Source organism: Oryctolagus cuniculus, chromosome 8, assembly GCF_051225735.1.
Source record: "Oryctolagus cuniculus isolate XC-2025 breed Fujian yellow rabbit chromosome 8, ASM5122573v1, whole genome shotgun sequence".
NCBI lineage: Eukaryota > Metazoa > Chordata > Mammalia > Lagomorpha > Leporidae > Oryctolagus > Oryctolagus cuniculus.
Genome location: NC_142874.1, coordinates 143,564,086 through 143,586,861, shown reverse-complemented (window position 1 = coordinate 143,586,861; position 22,776 = coordinate 143,564,086). Strand labels below are relative to the sequence as shown.

At 46.0% G+C, this 22,776-nt stretch overlaps 1 long non-coding RNA gene across 9 annotated transcripts in view; it reads right to left on the bottom strand.

The window, feature by feature from the left end:
- Positions 1 to 22,776, bottom strand: part of LOC127487367 (uncharacterized) — a 412,078-nt gene that overhangs the window by 46,205 nt on the left and 343,097 nt on the right. The window contains exon 1 of one of the 9 annotated variants that reach the window (XR_016212242.1): positions 549 to 920. The exons of 7 other annotated variants lie outside the window; for them this stretch is intronic. This is a non-coding gene — a long non-coding RNA (uncharacterized LOC127487367). Of the gene's footprint in view, positions 1 to 548; positions 921 to 15,370; positions 15,616 to 22,776 lie in introns of those variants that run through there. One more of the 9 variants, XR_016212223.1, reaches the window with a different exon arrangement.

Genomic DNA, 22,776 nt, shown 5'->3' with positions numbered 1-22,776 from the left:
CCCGGTTGCCCCTCTTCCAGTCCAGCTCTCTGCTGTGGCCCGGGAGTGCAGTGGAGGATGGCCCAAGTGCTTGGGCCCTGCACCCCATGGGAGACCAGCAGAAGCACCTGGCTCCTGCCTTCGATCAGCGCAGTGTGCCAGCTGCAGTGGCCACTGGAGGGTGAACCAATGGTAAAGGAAGACCTTTCTCTCTGTCTCTCTCTCTCTCACTGTCCAGTCTGCCTGTCAAAAAAAAAGGGGGGGGGTGAGATAAGTGCTGACAGAGGTAATACCTTCCAAACCACTGTCACACATTCAAAAACTTTCAACAGAGTGATAGAGAGCTACTCAAGCTAACAGTGACAGGAAAGTACATTTTAAAAGATATATTTATTTATTTACTTATTTGAAAAGCAGGGTGCGGGGGAGAGGGACAGGGAGAGGGACAGGGAGAAGGAGAGGGAGAGGGAGAGGGAGATGGAGAGGGAGAGGGAGATGGAGAGGGAGAGGGAGAGGGGGACGGAGGGAGGGAGGGAGGGAGAGAATCTTCCATCCAATGGTTCACTCACCAAGTGGTTTCGACAACAAAGCCAGAAGCCAGGAACTTTCTCTGGGCTTCCACGTGGGTGGCAGGGGCCCAAATACTTGCACCATCTTCTGCTGCTTTCCCAGGTGCATTAGCAGAGAGTTGGATCAGAAACGGAGCAGTGAGGATTCTAACCAGTACTCATTATGTGATACCAGGGTCATACACAGCAGTTTAATCTACTGTGCCACAAAACTGGCCATGGAAAAGCACTTTCTGAAATCTCTGATGAACCAGAGGAGGGGAGGGGTGAGAAGAGGAGGGCACTGGTCTGCCTACAAAGTAAAGTAACAATTTAAGCAAGACAAGGCACAAAGAGCACAGGTTTTAAGGATTCAAGAGTATCTCGGTGAAGCAACTGGAAGAAATTCAGCCAGTTTGCAGGCTTGCAGGGTAATCAGCAGGGCCGCCACACACAGCTGTGGAGACTCTACACTGCAAAAATACACCTGCCGAGGGTACTGTAGGGGTGCAGAGGTGGGGCGGGATGGCTGGCAAGCTTACCATGATCCTTTCTGTAAAGGGTGCACTCCTGCATACTGCTACATGCACTAAGTGAGCGCCTCTCACAGGGGATGACTTCTGCCCCCCTGGAAGCACCTACTGATATCTGAACAAGCTTTTGATGATTCCACATCGTGTGAGTGCTATCAGCGTCCAGTGAGTGGAAGCTGGGACTGTGGCGATAGCTATCCCACCCGGGAAAGCCCTCAGAGCACAGGATGACAATCTCCAATGAAAATGAGATGGCATTTTCTTTTTTATTTTTATTTTCTTTTTTATTGTTTTTGCCACGCAGAGTTAGACAGTGAGAGAGAGACACAGAGTTATAGACAGTGAGAGAGAGACAGAGAGAAAGGTCTTCCTTCCGTTGGTTCATTCCCCTAATGGCCACTACAGCCAGTGCTGCGCCGATCCAAAGCCAGGAGCCCGGAACTTACTCCTGTTCTCCCATGTGGGTGCAGGGACCCAAGCACTTGGGCCATCCTCTGCTGCCCTCCCAGGCCACAGCAGAGAGCTGGACTGGAAGAGGAGCAATCAGGACTAGTACCCGGCGCCCCAACCATTACTGGAACCCAGGGTGCGGGCGCTGCAGGTGGAGGATTAGCCAAGTGAGCCAAGGCACCGGCCTGAGATGGCATTTTCTAATTCATATAGAGTTTCACCCAGTGAACCACACATGGAGCTCCCCAAAGGACAACCTTGTCTTAATCCACACAAAGGTCCTTGTGGAACCCACTGTCATATCCCAGGTCTCATGTGTGCTCTCTATTTCTCCTTTGCTTCCTCTATCTTTCTTTGTCTGCTCTCGTTGAAACTGCCAGCCATAGAATCAATTCCTAACTAAGATGATGGAGCCATGTTTCTGGTCTTGCCACCATGGTGGTCAGAACAGGTATGACAGGGATCATCTGAACTGAGCATAACACCCTTCATGCTTTTGTTTATGAAAAAAAATGACGGAATGGGGCCAGCACTGTGTCATAGCAGGTAAACCACCACCTGCAGTGCCGGCATCCCATATGGGCGCCAGTTCAAATCCCGGCTGCTCTACTTCCGATCCAGCTCTCTGCTATGGCCTGGAAAAGCAGTAGAAGATGGCCCAAGTGCTTGGGCCTCTGTACCCATTCAGGAGACCTGGAAGAAGCTCCTGGCTCCGGGCTCTAGCCATAGCAGTCATGTGGGGAGTGAACTAGCAGATGGAAGAGCTTGCTTGCTCGCTTGTTCTCACTCTCTCTTTCTCTTCCTCCCTCTCTCCCTCCCTCTCTCTCTGTAACTCTGCCTTTCAAATAAATAAAATAATAAATCTTTAAAAAAAACTTATGGAGAGTGTGGTCCCCGTACTCTAGAACTTTCCAACAGCAATGATGTGTGGTTAAATACACAGGTCAAATGGTTTCTGTGGTTGTTTGACATGACCTGAGGGGAGAACAGAAGAGCAGGGACAAATGAGCGAAGCTGGAACTGCTTTGTTTATGACAGCTCTAGAAAATGCAAGCAAATAGATCGAGTACCAGGCAGCAACAGTTTCAACTACTGTGTTTTGAACACAGACTGCAATAACCTAAGAACCAAGTGTTAATGGACAAAAAGCAATGAGTGGAGCTCTTATGCCTACCACAACTGTGTTGGGGTTCTTGAAGAAAAATATACTGAGAATAATATCAGCAGGAAGCATCATATTCTAAGCAAACTAAACAAGTAGGTGGAACACTGATTAATCTCAACTGTACTAGACAGAAGCACTTCAGTGGTTCCCAGGCATTGGTGTCTCTTTATAACCTACTTCAGGTACAAGCTCTGCTTCATGTTTAAATGTAAATTAGCCGCGACTCACTAGGCTAATACTCTGCCTGCAGTGCCGGCACACCGGGTTCTAGTCCCGGTCAGGGCGCTGGATTCTGTCCGGGTTGCCCCTCTTCCAGTCCAGCTCTCTGCTGTGGCCAGGGAGTGCAGTGGAGGATGGCCCAGGTCCTTGGGCCCTGCACCTGCATGGGAGACCAGGAGAAGCGCCTGGCTCTGGGCTTTGGATCAGCGCAGTGCGCCAGCCGCAACGGCCTTTGGAGGGTGAACCAATGGTAAAGGAAGACCTTTCTCTCTGTCTCTCTCTCTCACTGTCCACTCTGCCTGTCAAAAAAATGTAAATTGGCCATTAGTAATCAATAATACAGCCTTATTTTGCAAAAGACACATTATACTAGAACACCGAGGATGTCCTGAATTGTGCCTGTTTCACAGGGATCTCAAGCATGACCACCTTATAGTATCTCTAGGCCTGAAAAAAAAAAAATAATCCCCCAGCCAGTACTTGGCCATGTGCAGTTGCAGCTTGCGGCTTCCCAGGTCTGACTCTGAGTTTCTGGTTATGCAGGAGGTAGAGGTTGGGAGTAAGCAAATGCAACTGTGAGGCAGGCTCCAACACCCTTGCAAACTCTGGGAGTTCTGCAGCTCCTTGAACACCCAGAACTATCCAGGCAGCCTGGGGCTGTCAGTACTGCACCAGTCAGACAAAATATGTAATCATCAGGAGAAGGAAGACCAGGAGCGAGGCAGCTCTCTGCCTCTGCCTCCACTAAAGGGGCCGAGAGCAGGAGATGGAGGCAGAGTCTTCCGCTGTAGGGATGTGAGAGGCACATCACAGTGCCTAAACACCGTTAGCATACTGAAAGAACTGAATGCAGTAATACTGAGCCTTTCCCTCCCCTATTTCTGTTCACCCAACCAGCACTTACTAAGCACTTCCTTTGGGCAGGCACTGTGTTAAGCAACCTCCACAAGGGAGCCTTCATCCCGTGCCCAGTCTGTCCACTGTCCCTCACTACCTTAGTAAGTCCTGGCTGGCATCATAGAACACCACAGTCTGGGTGCCTTGATTATTTATTTCCACGGCTCAGGAGCCTGGGAAGTATAATATCGCGGCACAGCAGATCATGCACCCTCTCACTGTGTCCTCTCATGGCAGACAGGGAAAAGCACACACTCCTGTCCCCTGTAAGATCACACAGCCCAGTCATTAGAGTGCCACCCTCCTGACCTAATCAACCACAATAGCATCCTCTGGAGAGAACTCTAGGTGGACACAAACATGTACCTGTAATACACACACCCACCCCAGCAGGACCCAAAGCAATGCAAGCACTTTGTACTTGAAGGTAAGTATTCCAAGGGCATGGTTAATATGAGAGCTTACTCTAGTTTATATCTAGCTATAAAAATTAGAAGTGGGTAAGAACCAGAGACAGTGAAGTGAGGAAAGGAAAAGATAACTTATTGTTTTAGGGGTGAAAGTGGCAGAGTAGGGTAGAAGGGATGAAAGTGGCCTTTGGTCCCATTAGACCTGAATCCAGATTTCTTTTTCTCTGCCTATAAGCAATGTGACCCAATCTTCTTTTAATTTTGTTTTTTTTTTTTTAATTATAAACAAATGTCTAACTTGCATGATCTTTAGCAGAGTTTGACAAGTGCAGGGCAAAACGTTGGTGCCAACAGTAACCTACCTGTGGTGGTCGCACGCTCTCCGTCAGCTCTGCCTCCAGCTCACCACCACCACCACCACCAGCACCACAACCAGAGCTTCCTTCCAGAAGTCAAACAACAGGAGCCTTCAGTGTGACACGACCACAAGCACACCTCAGTTACAGGACGAGCTGAATGCTATTACTCATCAAGATCCAAGAGCTGTGTTTCTGGGCCATGAAAGACTCTTCCTACTTTCAACTTCACCTGAGATTTACTCTTATCAAAAATGGATTAAGCCCTAAGCCACATCCCACAGCGGAATCCAGAAAACAAAGGCAGCAGGGAAAAAAGAGAGCAGCCTTTGCAGAAGGAGGCAGGGCAGAAATGTGGTTCACACACCGATGGGATCGAGGCGTCCTTGGTAATAAGCATTCAGCAAGGATGCTATGAAGCACATTAGGAAGAGGCAGTCCTTTTGAAATAGGATGAGAAAAAAAAAAGAAAAAAAAAAAAACCTTGCTTAAAATCTCAACTTTGAGAAATTGCAGCTGCCTGGAAGTTTCTGCCAACTATATTAAGTGGCTTGAAAATAAGAAGGAGCAGCCAGCCAGAGCCGCCCAGGAGCCAGCCAGAGCAGCACAGGAGCCAGCCAGAGCCAGCCAGAGCCACCCAGGAGCCAGCCCAGAGCTGCCCAGGAGCCAGCACAGAGCCGCCCAGGAGCCAGCCAGAGCTGCCCAGGAGCCATCACGTAGCCACCCAGGAGCCAGCCAGAGCCGCCAGGAGCCAGCCAGAGCCGCCCAGGAGCCAGCCAGAGCCACCCAGGAGCCAGCCAGTGCTGCCCAGGAGTCAGCCAGTGCCGCCCAGGAGCCAGCCCAGAGCCGCCCAGGAGCCAGCCCAAAGCCACCCAGCAGCCATCACGTAGCCACCCAGGAGCTAGCCAGAGTCACCCAGGAGCCAGCCAGAGCAGCACAGGAGCTAGCCAGTGCCACCCAGGAGCCAGCCCAGAGCCACCCAGGAGCCAGCCCAGAGCCACCCAGGAGCCAGCCAGAGCCGCCCAGGAGCCAGCCAGAGCAGCACAGGAGCCAGCCGGAGCCAGCCAGAGCCACCCAGGAGCCAGCCCAGAGCCACCCAGGAGCCAGCACAGAGCCACCAGGAGCCAGCCAGTGCCGCCCAGGAGCCAGCCCAAAGCCGCCCAGGAGCCAGCCAGAGCCACCCAGGAGCCAGCCAGAGCCGCCAGGAGCCAGCACAGAGCCGCCCAGGAGCCAGCACAGAGCCGCCCAGGAGCCAGCCAGTGCCACCCAGGAGCCAGCCAGAGCCGCCCAGGAGCCAGCCAGAGCCGCCAGGAGCCAGCACAGAGCCGCCCAGGAGCCAGCACAGAGCCGCCCAGGAGCCAGCCAGTGCCACCCAGGAGCCAGCCCAAAGCCGCCCAGGAGCCAGCCAGAGCCGCCCAGGAGCCAGCCAGTGCCACCCAGGAGCCAGCCCAAAGCCGCCCAGGAGCCAGCCAGAGCCGCCCAGGAGCCAGCCAGAGCCGCCAGGAGCCAGCCAGAGCAGCACAGGAGCCAGCACAGAGCCGCCCAGGAGCCAGCACAGAGCTGCCCAAGAGCCAGCCAGAGCAGCCCAGGAGCAGCAACAAGTGGGGAGATGGTGCCACTGTCCTTAGACATCCTTGGTCAAGGTGCTAACGCTAAGGAGCTGAATCAGAAGTGAGACACCAGCACCTCCCTCTGGGGTTATCAGGGCTAGTGTCTGGGTGTAGAATAATGCATCTGTGGTTATTGTACCAAATTCACCTCCTATCACATTCTGCCAACATTTATTATCTCCAGGAATGCCTGAGTGTCCAGCCCCTCCAGGTGTTATTCCAGAGGGGTGCCTGGGCCACGGCCTCCCGCAGCAGTGGTTCCATGTGCTTGCAAGTGAAGTCACACAAGAAGCCTCCTGGTACCCACGACAGGGATGGTGCCTTGTTCCTCACATGGTTTTAAATGTTATGTCTCATTTGTCTTCCCAACCCTCACACCATAATCTCTTCTGGAAGACATGTCTCAGGAGGTCGCCTAGCTGTGCCCAGCTGGGGAGGCCACTGAGCTACTTGCTGCAAAGCCTGTTGTCTTCTGCTCTTTTCCACTTCTCTCACTCTTATCTCCTCCACACCCACTAAGATAAGAAGAAAAAGAACCATGGGGCCAGCATTGTGGTATAGTGGGTTAAGCTGCAGCCTGCAACGCCGGCATTCCATATGGGTACCAGTTTGTGTCCCAGCTGTTCCACGTTCAATTCAGCTCCCTGCCAATGTGCCTGGGAAAGTAGCAGAAGATGGCCCATGTAGCTGGGACCCTTCACCCACATGGGAGACCCAGAAGGAGTTCCAGGCTCCTGATTTCAACCTTGCCCATCTCCAGCTGTGGTAGCCATTTGAGAAGTGAATCAGCTGATGAAAGATCTGTTTCTCCCTCTATCTTTCAAATAAATAAATCTTTACAAAAAAATTCTATGTTCCTAAATCTGTATATATTAAACTCATGAAACTTGCTTACCTTAAATAAAATAAAATGTAAAAAACCCTTCTTCTATTAAAAGTCCTTCCATTCTATGAACGTGTTCTGTTTCCATGGGCGCCAAGGAGCACACACTTTTATCTTTCCCCATTTTCCTTTGTGTGACTCGGTCGTGCCGGTGGCCATCTCGTCTTCTTCCCCTCACTGCTGCTAAAGGCATCAGGAATGAGGGACCTCTCTCGGGCTCCTCAAGGCAAAACTCCTTGGCTCCAGTCAGACTCAGAGGCTCTGCAGGCCTGAGCCCATTATCCATATGATACGTGACATTCCCATCTGAGACACATCATTCACTCATGTGCCCAAAAATCAACTTTTGAAGATACTCGTCTGCTCCTGAACTGCTTCCCAATTTGCAGTCTGAGAAAGCAAACGGTTAACACTCCTAAAGACTCAGAAGAACCCAGGGAGAACTCAACTGTTAAAGGAGCAGATTAGTACTGCAAAGAATGTAACAGTTTGATACCCTACTTCAGCCATGGGGACAAACGTTAATAATGTGAAGAAATCAGGTGTGAGTATGCCATTTGGGTGCCATGGGGTCCAGCGTGAACCCTGGCTTGAAAGGGGCATACTCCTGACCCAGACTTCTTCAAGTGTTGCTCTGCTGTGAAATGGCATGGAAGAGCTTAGAGGAACAAAGCTTCAGAGTAAAATTTCCAGTATGGAAGTCCAGGTTCCACCATGGTTCAATCTGAGTCTTTGGAGATGTGAGGCTTGTTAAGCATCCCAATCATGCCCAATAGTTCCTTGCATTGTCTTCTTCTTGGTGCATCATTTTTTTCTCTAATTATATCGATTTTGGTAAATTGCAGCATCCATCTAAGCTGATTTTCAAATATGAACAGCAAAAGCTTTCAATGAAGGAGAAAAACAAATGCACTATGCACCACCAAGATGCATTATTCCTTCAAACTTTCTACGGGAGAAAAACAGGCATGAGAGGGAAGTAAAAACTGCCTGATGAAATGATGGGATTCTGAAAAATAAACAGGCACTTCAATTCCAGGCAATCATAGCGACACCCCTTAAGTGTTCATTATTCTTCTTGCCTGAAAACCAGGTAAAAATCAAGGGTTGAATCTATATTTACAATTTCAAGTTTATGCCTCAGAGGGTGATCAGGCGACAAATCAAAAACTAAGTGATGTTTTAAAATCAAACTATTGAGTACTTTCATCAGCCATAGAGAAGAGCAGCCTGTGTGCTACTGGAAATACCTGCTTTCCTTTTGAAAACAGAATATATTTCTGTGTGTTTCACTGCCACTCTCAAGGCTCCTGTCAGCTTCCGACACGACTCCGCTGTGAACTCTCTCGCACTGGCCGAGACCTCAGTCTTGAATGGCAGGTCCCTCTTTCCTGCAGTCAGCACCAGACAGCCACCCCCATGCCACTCAATCACGCATTCATTCATTTCAAAATACTTAACAAACTCTGAGCACCACATCCTTTCTGGGTAGTGTTACGAGCTTGATGATTGACTAGAACAAGCATTGTCCCCACATGTTCTCCTGAACCAGGGTCCACACTTTTCCCCCCTGACCTGTTCTGTGTCCATCAGTGATACCCCCACTCTGTGGCATGGACACCAGCCTCCTCCTCTCCACATCAAAGGTCCAGCTGAGGCCTTACAAGGCCTGTCCCCACGCTGCTTTCCAATAGATTAACTCAGCAGCTTCCCACTGGCTTTCCACTTCTCATCTTCCCCACTGCCCTAATGTCACACTGAGTGCTGGGAAAAATGGGAAAATGAACAGAGAATCTTGTTGTAGACTCTCCCTGGCTCTGCCACTGACTGCCACTCACACACAGTTCCAGTTAACTAGAGCCTTTTCCCTTGTGGAGTGAAAATGGATCACTCTATACCTGGTATACGGCATGTGTGTGATGGTGGGCAGGGAGGTGAGTAGTTGAAAACCCTAAAGTTTCTCTAAACAAGCCTTATTTGTCCAGCTCAGGCAAGCCATCCTCTGTAGCTGATGGGTCCACCTGAGGTTTGTCAGTGTCTTGCAACAGGAAACAGGTGTAATGCAACTCTAGACCTCGCGATCCCCTCTCCAAATCCAGACCAGTCTGCTTCCTGGCCCTCAAGAGACACTTCAAATGGGCCCCATTTATGACCTCAGCTGTGCTTGCTTGTGGCAGATTTCTGGAGTCCTAGAGATCCTATGAGTACAGAGGACTCTGTAGGGGACAGCCCTACTCTTACATGTGCCACAAAGCAAAATAAGTCTGATTAATTTCCAACCCCCATCTCTGAGAACTCAAAATCAATCCTCCAAAGAAAATGCTTCGAGTAGGCTTACAAGGTCATTCCCACTGTGCTGTCAAGAGTTTTTCCCGTATAATGCATAATTCTGATTCTTAATCTTCTATTGGGGCTCCAGATGGTTTCAACAATCACTGGCATTTGGAATGGTTGTATCTGGATCAACATCCTCTAATCCTGGTTCTGTCCTCACATCCAGATCTAGGGATGTTGTTACACCTGAAAGCCAACAGAACTGCTTCAGGATCCCGTAGACAGCCCCATTTTTTCCTGTACCCCAGTTCTGTCTGGACTGGGTGCAGTGATGCTTCCTCTCAGAGACAGTGGGCTGTGGATCAGTCAGGATGGGCTGAGTTGTGATCCATAACAAATAATTCTCAGTTGGTACAGACAAGTTTGTTTTCCTCCTATTTCCTTCCCATCTTGGGCACTATTGTTCCTATACCCAGGGCCTTTCTCACAATCTTCCCATTGAAGAAAATTCACATTGTATGGGGTATGGCCAGCCTCATAGCCATAGCTTATTTCAAAGACAGGCAAGAGGAGAAGCAGAGTAACACAGCCCCACCCAGGAACAGGGAGGAGGGCAAAACATTGGATGGACAGTGTTGTGATCACCACACAGGTTCCCTGAGCTCTGCTCTCCACTGAGCAGCCTGGGCCACTGTCTGATCAGACACTTACTTCTTTTAGGAATCTCCCACTCATCTAATAATGGCTGGACTTTCTTTACCTACCTAATAACAGTATCTACATGATTGTGCTGTTTTCAGGGAATAAATGAATGGAAACAAACCTGTGTCAGCCTGACTCATAGTTAACGCTATATGAGTAAATGTTATTTTATCATTGTTGCTGTTATTACCAGCGTTGCTTATGGCCTTGAGTTAAACTGAATTAAGTCCCAGGAGATTACTCTCTGCATCCATATTTAAGCAATAAAAATAAATAATCTTTTATTCTCTTAAAAACTGGTTATAGTCCTAGGATAATAACATGAGTACTTGAGTACCTACTGTCTGCCAATCATGTGTTTTAATCAATCTTAAAAAGTAAGATCTCTGGGAGCTGGCATTGTTGCATAGTGCATAGAGCCACTACCTGAAATGCGGGCATCTCATATGGGCTCTGGTTCATGTCCTGGCTGCTTAACTTCTGATCCAGCTCCCTCTTAATGGCCTGGGATATCAGTGGAAGATGGCCCAGGTACTTGGGTCTCTGCACCCATGTGAGAGACCTAGAAGAAGCTCCTGGCTTCAGCCTGGCCCAGAACTGGCTGTTGCAGCCATCTTGGGAGTGAATAAGCAGATGGAAGCTAGTGCTCCTGTGCTCGCTCGCACGTGTGTGCTCTCTCTCTCTCTCTTTCTCTCTCTCTCTCCCTCCCTCCCCCTCTTCCTTTCCCTCTCTCTTATTTCAAAATAAATAAATCTTTTAAATAAATAAATAAAATCTTTTTTTAAAAAAAAGAATGATCTCTGAAGATGCTGTGTCCTACACAAATGTACATATGTTTATATGGCATATCTGAATTTTCCCAACTTCCACTTATATAAAGTAAGACAGATTCAGGCAATGTAAGAGAATTCCATTCATTTCTATTAAAAATCTATTGTTTGAAGCAGAGTCAAAGTATCAGAACCTAATTTTAAGAATAAATTAAGAATTATATTACAAAATATTCTCATGGCCTCAAGAATATATAGGTCAACCAAATGTATACTTTACATAAATTGTTAAATATCAAAGATAATCTATGAAAGAATTTTCTGGGTTATGAATAGCATTTCTACAGTGATGAATTTTATAAGAAAACTTAAGATATTTACAGAATTCTGTATCTTCAAATGAATTACCAAGGGCAGTTGTTTGGCACTTTTTTTTTTTAACTTTTATTTAGTAAATATAAATTTCCAAAGTACAGTTTATGGATTACAATGATTTTCCCCCCCATAACTTCCCTCCCACCCACACCCCCCCATCCCACACCCTCTCCTCTCCTTGCCTCTACCTCTCCCCCTCCCCCCCCTCCTCCTCCCCCTCTCCCTCTCCTTTACCCCCTCTCCCTCTCCTTCCCCCTCTCCCTCTTCCTCTCCTTCTCTCCCTAACTCTGCCTTTCAAATAAATTAAATATTATCTTTTTTAAAAAAGGGCACTGTTGCCGGCGCCGAGGCTCACTAGGCTAATCCTCCGCCTGCGGCACCGGCACACCGGGTTCTAGTCCTGGTTGGGGCGCCGGATTCTGTCCCGGTTGCCCCTCTTCCAGGCCAGCTCTCTGCTGTGGCCAGGGAGTGCAGTGGAGGATGGCCCAAGTATCTGGGCCCTGTACCCCATGGGAGACTAGGATAAGTACCTGGCTCCTGCCATCGGATCAGTGCGGTGCGCCGGCTGAGGCAGCCATTGGAGGGTGAACCAACGGCAAAGGAAGACCTTTCTCTCTGTCTCTCTCTCTCACTGTCCACTCTGCCTGTCAAAAAATAAAAATAAAAAATTAAATTAAAAAAGGGCACTGTTTGGAATGCCTGTATCTAATATTAGAGTGCCTAGTTCAAATCCTGGCTCCTCACGTCTAGTTCAGCTTCCTGCTACTGAACATCCTTGTAGGAATCGGGTCATTGGCAAGTAGCTGGGTGCCTGCCTCTCATGTGGGAGACCTGGACTGAGGTCCAGACTGCTTGATTCAGCCTGGCCAAGCCTAGCTACTTGGCTAAAGAATGCATTTGGGAAATGAAACACCAGATGGGGGTGTCTCTCCCTCTCTCTCTCTCTCTCTCTTTCCCTCTTAATCTCCCTCTCTCCCTTCTCCCCCCCCCATCATTCCCTCTCTCACTCCCTCTTTCTTCAAACATTGAAAATAAATAACTTTTAAGAAAAATAATTACAGAGCCCATCAACAGCTCTTGCTCTGCTGAGCCTCACCGTTAAGTCTAATTCAGGCGAAAGCTTTTGCTTCTCACTTCTGAACTGGAAGTACTTCAGGAAGCTCCGGGTACCCAATGTAAAAGTCTACAAGATAAGCCTGCCTAGCCGCACTTAGACTAAGACAACTGGACAATCACCACTACTCATCACTCAGAATCAGTAAAGACAGTGACTGGCTGGTGTTGTGGGGTAGCAGGTAAAGCCGCCACCTGCAGTGCTAGCATCCCATATGGGTGCTGGTTCAAGTCCTGGCTGCCCCACTTCTGATACAGCTCTCTGATATGGCCTGAGAAAGCAGTGGAAGATGGCCCAAGTCCTTGGGGCCCTGAAGCTGTGCGGGAGACCCTGAAGAAGCTGCTGGCTCCTGGCTTTGGATTGGCACAGCTCTGGCCATTGTGGCCATTTGGGGAGTAGACCTCTCTCTGCCTCTGCCTCTCTGTAACTCTGCCTTTCAAATAAATAAGTAAATCTTAACAAACAAACAAACAAACAAAAACAAAAACAGTGTTTCCAGGCAATAGCAGTTGCTCCAGTGGCTGGGCTTGTGCATGAATGAGTGTGTGCATTAACTCAACATTTCTCCTCAATATCCCTCCCCTTTCCTTTTGCCTCCCAGTCAGAAAACAAGTAACAACAGGGAATGTGAGTGTGCAAATTCCTTTTTCTTCCATTCAAGTTCAGAAAACTCACATTAAACATCATATTTTGTACTCAAGGATTTAAGAGGGAGGAAGAGAGGGAAATATCATTCTAAGAACTGTATCTATGAACTACATTAAATTTGTTTTCTTTATATTAAATAAATAATTGGAAGTGAAATTAAGATGAATTAGCACACAATGCTTGATTTCCTAATAGATGTGCCCTTACCCATTTTTCTCAGGATGACCACATTAGGGCACTAACTGGCTACCATCATACTTACTTGACTGCCTTCTAAGAGTTAATGGGGCTGGTGCGGTGGCATAGCGGGTAAAGCTGCCACCTGCAATGCCAGCATCCCATATGGGTGCCAGTTCGAAGGCCCACCTGCTGTGGCCTGGGAAAGCAGTACAAGATGGCCCAAGTCCTTGGGCCCTACATCCACATGGGAGGCCCACAAGAAGTTCCTGGCTCCTGGCTTCAGATCGGCACAGCTCTGGCAGTCGCAGCCAACTGGGGAGTAAACCAGCAGATGGAAGACCTCTTTCTCTGCCTTTCCTTTTCTCTCTGTGTTATTCTGACCTTCAAATAAATAAATAAATCTTTAAAAAAGAGTTAATGTTTACTGATATTACTGATATACAGAAATTCTCAGTAAAAATGTGCCCAATCAAAATGATATCCAAACACTAGCAACACCTGCAAAACTAGAGGTAGTCCAGTCCATTGGGAGGGTGTCATCACACGTCATCATACCTGGACTGCCTTCAGAGAGCTGTCCCTAACATTAAGTAAGATAAATATGTGTTGATGAGAGACAAACTTGAACCAGAGTGAAAGTCTGCCTCAACAAGAACTTGCTGGCAGTAATAAATTGGCATCCTAACCCCACCATGAGCAAGGGAAAATCAAATCATTTGTCCTCTGTCACAGAGGATTTTTTTAAGATGTATTTATTTATTTGAAAGACAGAGTTTGAGAGAGAGAGAGAGACAGAGAGAGAGAGAGAGAGAAAATGATCTTCCATCCACTGGTTCATTTCCCAAATCATCACAATGGCCAGAGATGGGCCAGCCAGCTTCTTCCCGGTCTCTCACATGATATGCAGGGACCCAAACAACTGGGCCATCTTCCACTGCTTTCCCAGGCACATTAGCAGAGAGCTGGATAGGAAATGGAGCAGCCAGGACTCAAGCCAATGCCTACATGGGATGCTAACATCTTAGGCTATGCCACAATGCCAGCCCCAAAAGATGTCTTAAAGATACAGCCCAAGCTCTTTTTTTTAACTTTTATTTAATAAATATAAATTTCCAAAGTACAGCTTTTGGATTACAGTGGCTTTCCCCCCCCCCATAACCTCCTTCCTACCCACAACCCTCCCTCCTGCTCCCTCCCCCATCCCATTCACATCAAGGTTAATTTTCAATTATCTTTATATACAGATCGATTTAGTATATACTAAGTAAAGATTTCAACAGTTTGCACCTTTTAATCTTCTGTAAACTCCTTTGGCTTCAATTTTCATTATCAACTGTAAACTCACAATATTTAACTGTACATCCTTCAAAACAATACTCCTCTTTAACAGGGCTTAATCTGTGCCAAGAGGAATTGCAACCACAGAATGGAAAAGGGGTCACAATTAGCCTCTCATGGAGTCCTGTGGGAATCTTCTCCTGCTGGAGGAGGGGAAAGACAGGGATTATGCAAAGCTGGCACAGTGGTTCTGACACTCCAGGGGAAGCCTGCATTCCAAATTAGAATGCCTGGGTTGAGTACTGGCTCTGCTCTCTGTTCCAGCTTGCTGTTAACCTGTGTCTGTCTGCAAGACAAAGGTGATGGTGATGGTAGTCAGGTGTCTGCTGCCCTGTGGAGATTTAGATTGAGTTCCCAGTTCCTGGCTAAGGCCTGGTGCAGTAGGCACTGGGGAGTGAGCCAGCGGACGGAAGTTATCTCTGTCTCTCCCTCTCTCCTTCTCCCTGCTTTTCAAATAAATAAAATAAATAATCCACTAATCTGTCTTGTCAATGAGCATTGAAGGTCACTTAGAAAAGGCTTCTCACATGATTGGAATATGAGAACTCCCTAAGGAACACACTAAAAATTATTAATTTATCACATTTCCTACTCAAAGATATTGAAGTAAAACTATTAATCACCCAAGATCATATGAAGTCTAACTGGGAATAAGGCCAAAGAGGAAATGCTTAGAGTAAACATAAGCTTTGTCCAGTCTCTGATCATAAGGCATATAATAAATTATATTATTTGAAGAAGAAAACATTAAAAAAAAATTGGACCAAGAAATCCTCTAAATGATTCTTGCTGGAACTGGTCTACTATGCTGCGGTAGGCTGTTCTTACCTGTTGCTGTTCATGAGTCAGCAGCCAGCTAACTCCACCTCACACGATGTACTTCCAAGGGGGTTGGAGGAGAGACCTGGCTGACCACCCCTAATATATTTCATGTTACCTTTCAGGAAAACCAGAAGGGAATCACTGATCTGATTTACTCCACAGTATGCTCTGCTGTTTCTTATATATTAACCCTACACAAGTGTTCATGTCTTCCTGAGCCATGGATAAAGCCGACATACCATTACAACAGCAGGAGTCACAACCTCACACACATAGGAAGTGTGTCCTTTGCAGAGGATGGCAGACAGGAAAGCGCATATCCCTCACCCCTCACCTGAAGGACTGCAAATACACAATGGGAAAAAGAAAAGTAATTACCATGTGAAAAACAATTATACTTCTACTGACTGGACTGGAACATCCCACCATCCCCTAATCTGTGGTTTCTAACCCAGATGCATTTAAAAAGGCACACTTTTCCCCAAAAAAGGATAGTTTTTATGTAAAGTAATATCTTAGCACCTATAGAGGAATCATATCTCCCATTTTTGGATGACAGTATAGTTGCTGTAAGTATATGTGGTGTGACACTTAGTGTTTGATAAAAACCTTTGTATCTAAAAGAAAGAGAGAAAAAAAATCTACACTAAGATTTCATACAACTTCTGAATTAGGTGTCTACTTACACCTTTATTTGCCCACCGCACTCACTTGCCCACCACATCCACTTGCCCCAGAGGTTGTGTCTCCATCAAGTCCAGGGCCTGGAAGGAAGGCAGGCTTCCGACTGAAGAGCTGCTGTCCTCCAGGCCTGAAGGACATCAGAGCTTGCATTCTATGGGTTTGCTAGAGGCTGAAGCTGCTCTTCCTCTTGGAGTTTTTATAGCCTCATCGCAACCTCTTTGGGGGCTTCTCCCCTGCAGTCCTCACGTCAGGTAGATGCAACCCTGGCTGGGATCATCTCTCCCCAGGGTACTGGGAGCACCCCATGGTCACCTCCACCCCATGCTAAGGGCTCTGCAGTGAACTGTGGTCCACATCAGTCCACAGGAAACACCTCATGTCTCAGAGCACCAGGAGGATCAACCTGCATGCAGGAATAAGGAGCTTGGCTCAGCTCTGCCCAAAACCCAGAGGCACACGCTGTCCCTGTTTCTGCAGAAAGCACATTTCAGAATACTTCAAACCAGGACCCAGGTGGACCAGGTCTCCAACTCAGCTGCACCCTCTCCAGGGATGTCCCTCACTCTTCTCCACACCCGAATTCTCTCATGTCCTCGAAGTGGGTGAAGAGTGGGAAACAGGCTCCCGGAGGCTTCTCCTCTGCATTCTGACAGGCCTAGGGAGGGCGTCCCCTCCTTCAGATCTGATAGTCATTGTCTCAGTGCCCTTTGCAATCCACAGCAGGCAGCCCCCATTCTAACACAGGCAGACACATACATTTGCTTACATAATCAATACAGTCATGCTCACGCCTAATTTCTACCACCAGTCAATCAAAATAATCACATTTTTCCTGGGTTTTGGAAACAAGTTCTGATAATGCAAGATGACTATGATGCACACAGCTATTCTATAAAAGGGCTAACCTGGAGTTCTCTCAAGAAAAACAGAGTTTTCAAGAAAAACGGGCAAAATTGTACTGAGCATCAGCAAGGTGACATAAAACAACAGAAGAGATGTAAATAAGGGTTTCTTTGGCACAGCTCTAAACACACCAAAGAAGAAAATGAGCCTCGCTTGTGACCTCTCATTTCCATAAGCTGTTTATGGATTCGGGGGTCAGCATTTACAGAGACACTGTGATGTGGACAGGCTCGTGGGGAATGAGAATGTGGCACGGCACTATCTGTAAATATGTCACCAGTAGATTGTAAGGAATGTTGAGTAAGATGTTAAAATAAAACAAGAAGCTGTCATCTGACATGCAGATCTGTGTTTCTAATACCACTGAATTAAAACCAGAAAGCAAAGAAAGACTTCTTGGAGAAAGAGCTGAATGTAGGTTGGGGCAGGAAATGTGCAAGATGACACGAAAGCAATTTGTACCACAAAATACAAGGAAGCACTTAAAAAATAGTAATGAACTAGAAAGGGGCGTGTCACCTGGCCAAGGAAACCAATCTGAAAGGGATCCCAGTGGCTAACGCAGTAACAACCTGAAAAATAAAAATAAAATAGCTCCATCGTGTGGTGCTGGATTACAAAACAAAGTAAATATGTGCTCATGGATACACGAGCACATATTGGTATACATGTGTGTACACATATATAAACAATAAAGGATAAATAATACTTAATAGTTTAAACACTGCACAGTATATCAATATTTTCTTCTCCATAAAGTGGAGCTGTGCCCCTTCCCTCCTTACCCCCTAGAGTGTCAACTTGACTTTGTGACTCATAGCCAACAAATGAGTTGGAAAGCAGGACTGAGGTAGGGGAGTAAATAATGACTTTACAGGGGATAGAGCTGGCAAACTATCCAGACCAAGAGATTAGTTTTCACATGCCCAGTGATAAGTCAAGTCAACACACCTTATGGCATGTCCAATGATGTCACCACCAGGTAACTTATGAGGTATCCAGTAGTTTCACAAACCCAGTGTTAAGTCCCATCCACGCATTTTCTGCTACAACGTGATGAGGAGCACTTTACCTCCATGGTCTTCTCAAAAACCATCACTCCAGTCCAAACACAATGAAAACATCAGACAAACACAATCTAGGGGCATTATATAGGATACCTGGCCAGTGTTCCTTGGGGCTCTCCAAGGACCAGCTAGGAAATTGCCACTGACTTGAGAAAAAAACTAAAGAAACACAATGGGTGGAGCCAAGCTGGTGACTAAGAAGCTCCAGCAACCACCTCCCTGCAGAGACAACAATGTGCACAGTCATGCGCACACCCAGTCACTGTAACAAGAGCTATGGAAGCCAGGTAAGACACCACAGTATCCTGTCCTATTATAACCCTAAGAAAAGCTGCATTGAAGAAAGCAGGAAGGAGAGTTGACCGCATCATCCTGCCCCAGCTCCAAGGGGCATGTATGGAGACACCTTTTACTAGGGAGAGGAAGAGTGAATTGAAGCCCAGTGGCAGGTACCCTATGCAAAAGATCAGTCTTACTGAGCTCCCAACCCCTGTCTTTAAGCCCATTCTATAGCGTGAATATTTGGAGCTAGCACAGTCAGGCAGCTTCTAACTCCTTTCCCTCAACAACTGGAAGAAAATGAAACTCCAGCCATTCACAGAAGTAAGGAGGAGCTTGGGAGAGTGCCTTGGAACACAGAGCTGTGCCTGTATCAACCAGAGCTGGTACCTGAAAAAGCCCAAAGGCTCTATGCCCAAGCCAGTGTTCACGGCTGAGCCTCTAGACTTATCTAGTATCAGGAGGAGAGGAGCACTTCGGGGGGTCAGACTCATTTTGTGGGGGTGTCACTGCTGGTCTCAGGTGGGGTTGGTGAACACCCCTCATGGGACACTGATTACAGACTGTGGGATCCAGGTGTGGGTACACTGGGTCCAGCCTAGATGGCCTGGAATCTGCATTTATCACCCTTTTCCAACCTTGGGTAGACATCAGGGGCCAAAGGTTTGTCTCATGACACACTGCCAGGTTGGTACAGCATAATGCTGGCAAGATCTTAACAGTTTCTATCCCTTGGCCAATGCCTGTAAATAGTCCCTGTACTTTCCCCAGTATCGGAATAAAACCTGCTCTCTGTTGAGAAGACATGTTCTTGTGTGTTATCACCATCAGCCTCTCTTGGGCCTGGAATGCACCCCTAAGTTGCACAGGGCCTAGTCACTATGAGACCTAGTCCTGACACCAGGCTTCAGCTTGTTCTCTGCCCAAGACCCAGCCTGCTTAAGTATCTGAGGGACTGTCTCTCTTACACATCCTCCAACCTTGATCAGACAGAAAGCAAGCATGGGACAGCTTGGGGACTCAGTAAACCCAGAATTAAACAGATCCTTACTGTCCATGTTCTGAGGCCATTGCTGGCAGGCAGAGCCTCTGGCCTTGCTATAGTGCCCAGCACAGTCCTCTGGTCATGACTGAGTGTCTTACACTCCAGCCAGTATTATCAGGGGCTGGTAAGTGTAGCATTAGCAGTGAACCCACCCCAGCACCATACACACCATGGAAAGATAAGTGTTGAAGCTACCCCAGTGTACTGGCCTGGGAGGGCCGTGAGTTCCAGATACGAATCAGTGGCATGGTATTCATGGACAAAGGACAAGCAGTCTGAGCCCACCACAGGCCAAGGAAGAGGTGTGCAAGGATGAGCTCCCCCTGTTTAGGCACTTTCCAGAGTTCATATTAAATAATGCATCAACCAAGAGTTTGGGACAAATATGAGTTTGTGGAATATTATAAGACCTAATCAGTAAAAACCTATCAACAGCAGACCTGGGGCAAACCTCGATATAGAGTGCAACCCAGGGCCGAAATAATGGAGGTATCTATAGGCTCAGAGAAAATAAACAGGCTCCTTATAATTTCTGAGGTCAGCCAGAAATAAATGCAGATCACTGAAACTAGTCCCTCAGTGCACAGATGACAGATAACATTTTACACCAATAAGTGTCTAGAACCTCCAAGGAACCATGAAATCACCTAAAGAGCAAAACAAGGCGCCAGAAACCAATCATCTAGGAACTGAAACTTCCACATGTTTGAACGAAGATTTCAAAATTTCTGTTTTGAGGAAGTTCAACAAAAATTCAAGAGGACACAGAGAAATGATTAAATATTCCAACAGAGAGATTTGATAGAGAGATGAAAGAAATAAAACAAAATAAATCAGAAATCCATCAACTGAAAAGTACACTAAGTGAAATTAAAAACGTGCTAGAAGGCATTAATAACAGAATAGATCAAATAGAAGACAGGCTGTTTGAAAATACACACCTGGAAGAGAAATGAAGAAAATGTATGAGAAATACAGGACTTGAGAATTTCAATGGGTTTCAAAGACATAATGACAGAAAACCTAGAGAAAAATACTGCTATATTCAGATGCAGGAAGGTCAAAGGTTATCAGTCAGATGCAACCCTGCCAAGTCTACACCAAGACATATTATAGTCACGTCCCAAGGTTAAAGAAAAGATTCTCAAAGATACAAGAGAATACAAGAAAACGATACATCAAGGGATCCCAATTTACCTGACTGCATACTTCTCAACAGAAATCTTACTGGTCAGGAGGAAATGCAATGATTCTTTTACACTATTGAGGAAAAAAAATCCCAGCCTAGAATACTGTATTCCACAAAGCTATTTCAGGAATGAGGGAGAGAAAAAGATCTTCCAGATAAACACAGCCTGAGAGAATTTATCACAACCTCACAACTAGATCTGTCTTACAACAGATGCTAAAATGAGTTCCTCAGCCTGAACGAATGAGACACTAAGAAGTAAGAGAAAATTTTGGAAGGTAAAAAACTCACAGGTAAGAGCAACTATATAAATTCAGAATGCACTAATATTTTAAACATGGGTTATAAACCACTTATACCTTCAGAGCGATGACTAAAAGTTATAATTTCTACATTAAAAAGTTAAGAGACCATATGAGTGCCAGTCAAATTCTGGATGCTCCACTTCTAATCCAGAAGCAAGCTAAGGTGCCTAGAAGAGCAGCAGAACATGAACCAAGTGCTTTGGTCCCTGCCACCCACATGGGAGATCCAGAAGGAATTCCAGGCTCCTAGTGTTGGCCTGATCCAGGTCCAGTCATTGCAGCCATTTGGGGAAGAACCAATGGATGGAAGATCTCTCTCTCTTTCTGTCTCTCTCTCTCTCCTCCTACCCTTACCCCTGCCCCCACCCTCACCTCTACCCCTACCCCTACCCCTATCCCTCTCTGTAACACTGACTTTCAAATAATTAATTAAAAAAATACATTGTGACAGGTAATATGGAAAGGTGCCAAATGAAAAAACAAAACTTCAAAATACAGGGAGGAATGGAACACAAAAATAGAGTATTTTAATGGAATTTCTTATCTCTTTGGCTTTTTCTTTGTTCTTTTCTCTATTTTTATAATCAATGTTAAGCTTTTCTCATTTCAAGATGACATGGTGCAGTGAAAATAAGTTTTCTGAAAGCCTCATGGTAACCAGAAATAAAAGAAAACCGTAGCAGTAAAAATAATAAGCAAGGAATTAAAGTACAATAATATAGAGCATTATCCAATCACAAATGAAGATTTTAAGGAAGGGAGAAAGATAGTAACAAGGAAAATGCAAAAGATATATCAAAATAGCAGTAGTAATATCTTACCTGTCAATAATTATCGTACATGTCAATGGGCTAAATTATCCAATTGAAAGACACAGAATGGTTGAATGGATTCAGAGACCCAACTATACGATGCTTACCAGAAACTCACTTCACCTTTTAGAGCACAGATGGACAGAACCCAAAAGAAGGCAGGAGTAGTCACGCTTCTATCAGTTAACACAGATTTAAAATAAAATCAGTAAAAACAGACAAGAAAGGTATTTATATAATGATAAAGAATTCAATCCAGCAATAAGAAATAACACTTGTAAATATATATACACTCAATATTGGAGCATCCACATATAGAATGTAAATATTAATAGATCTAAAGGGAGAGACAGACTCCAATACAACAATAATATGGGACTTTAACACTCCACATTCAGAAACAGATGGCTCCTTTAGAGAGAAAATAAAAAAATAAGTTAAATTGCCAATTAAATCAACTGGACCTAACAGTCACCTGCAGAACTTTCCACCTATCCAACAGCTATAGAATTCACATTCTTCTCAACAGCATGTGGGATATTCTCCAAGGTAGATCATATGACAGATCTCAAGTCTCAACATGCTTAAAGTAAATCATACAAAATATCTTTTCTGACCATAATGCAACAAAACTAGAAAACGATAATAAGAAAAAAATTGGAGAACAACACAAATACATGAAAATTAAACAACATACTCTGATCAAGGAAGAGATGAAGGATGATTTTTTTTAATTCTTCAAATTAGTGAAAATGGAAACAAAACATCCCAAAATCTACAGGAGCAAAAAAAAATGTAATAAGAAGGAAGTTTATGGAAGGAAGGAAGGAAGGAAGGAAGGGAGGGAGGGCGGGCATTGTGGAACAGCAGATTAAGCTGCCACCTGCAACGTGAGCATCCCATACGAGAACCAGTTCAAGTTCTCGCTGCTCTGCTTCCAATCCGGCCCCCGACTAACATGCCTAGAAAGCAGCAGAAGGCATCACAAGTACATGGGCCTTTGCCATCCATGTAGGAGAACCAAGTGAAGTTCCAGGCTCCTGACTCGTTCCAGCCTTGGCCACCACAGAAATCTGGGGAGTGAATCAGCAGATGGAAGATTCATTCTCATTCTCATGCATACTCTCTCTCTCTCTCTCTCTCTCTCACCCTTCCCCCTGTCTATCACTCTGCATTTCAAATAAATAAAATAAATCTTAAAAAAAGAAAGATCTCAAAC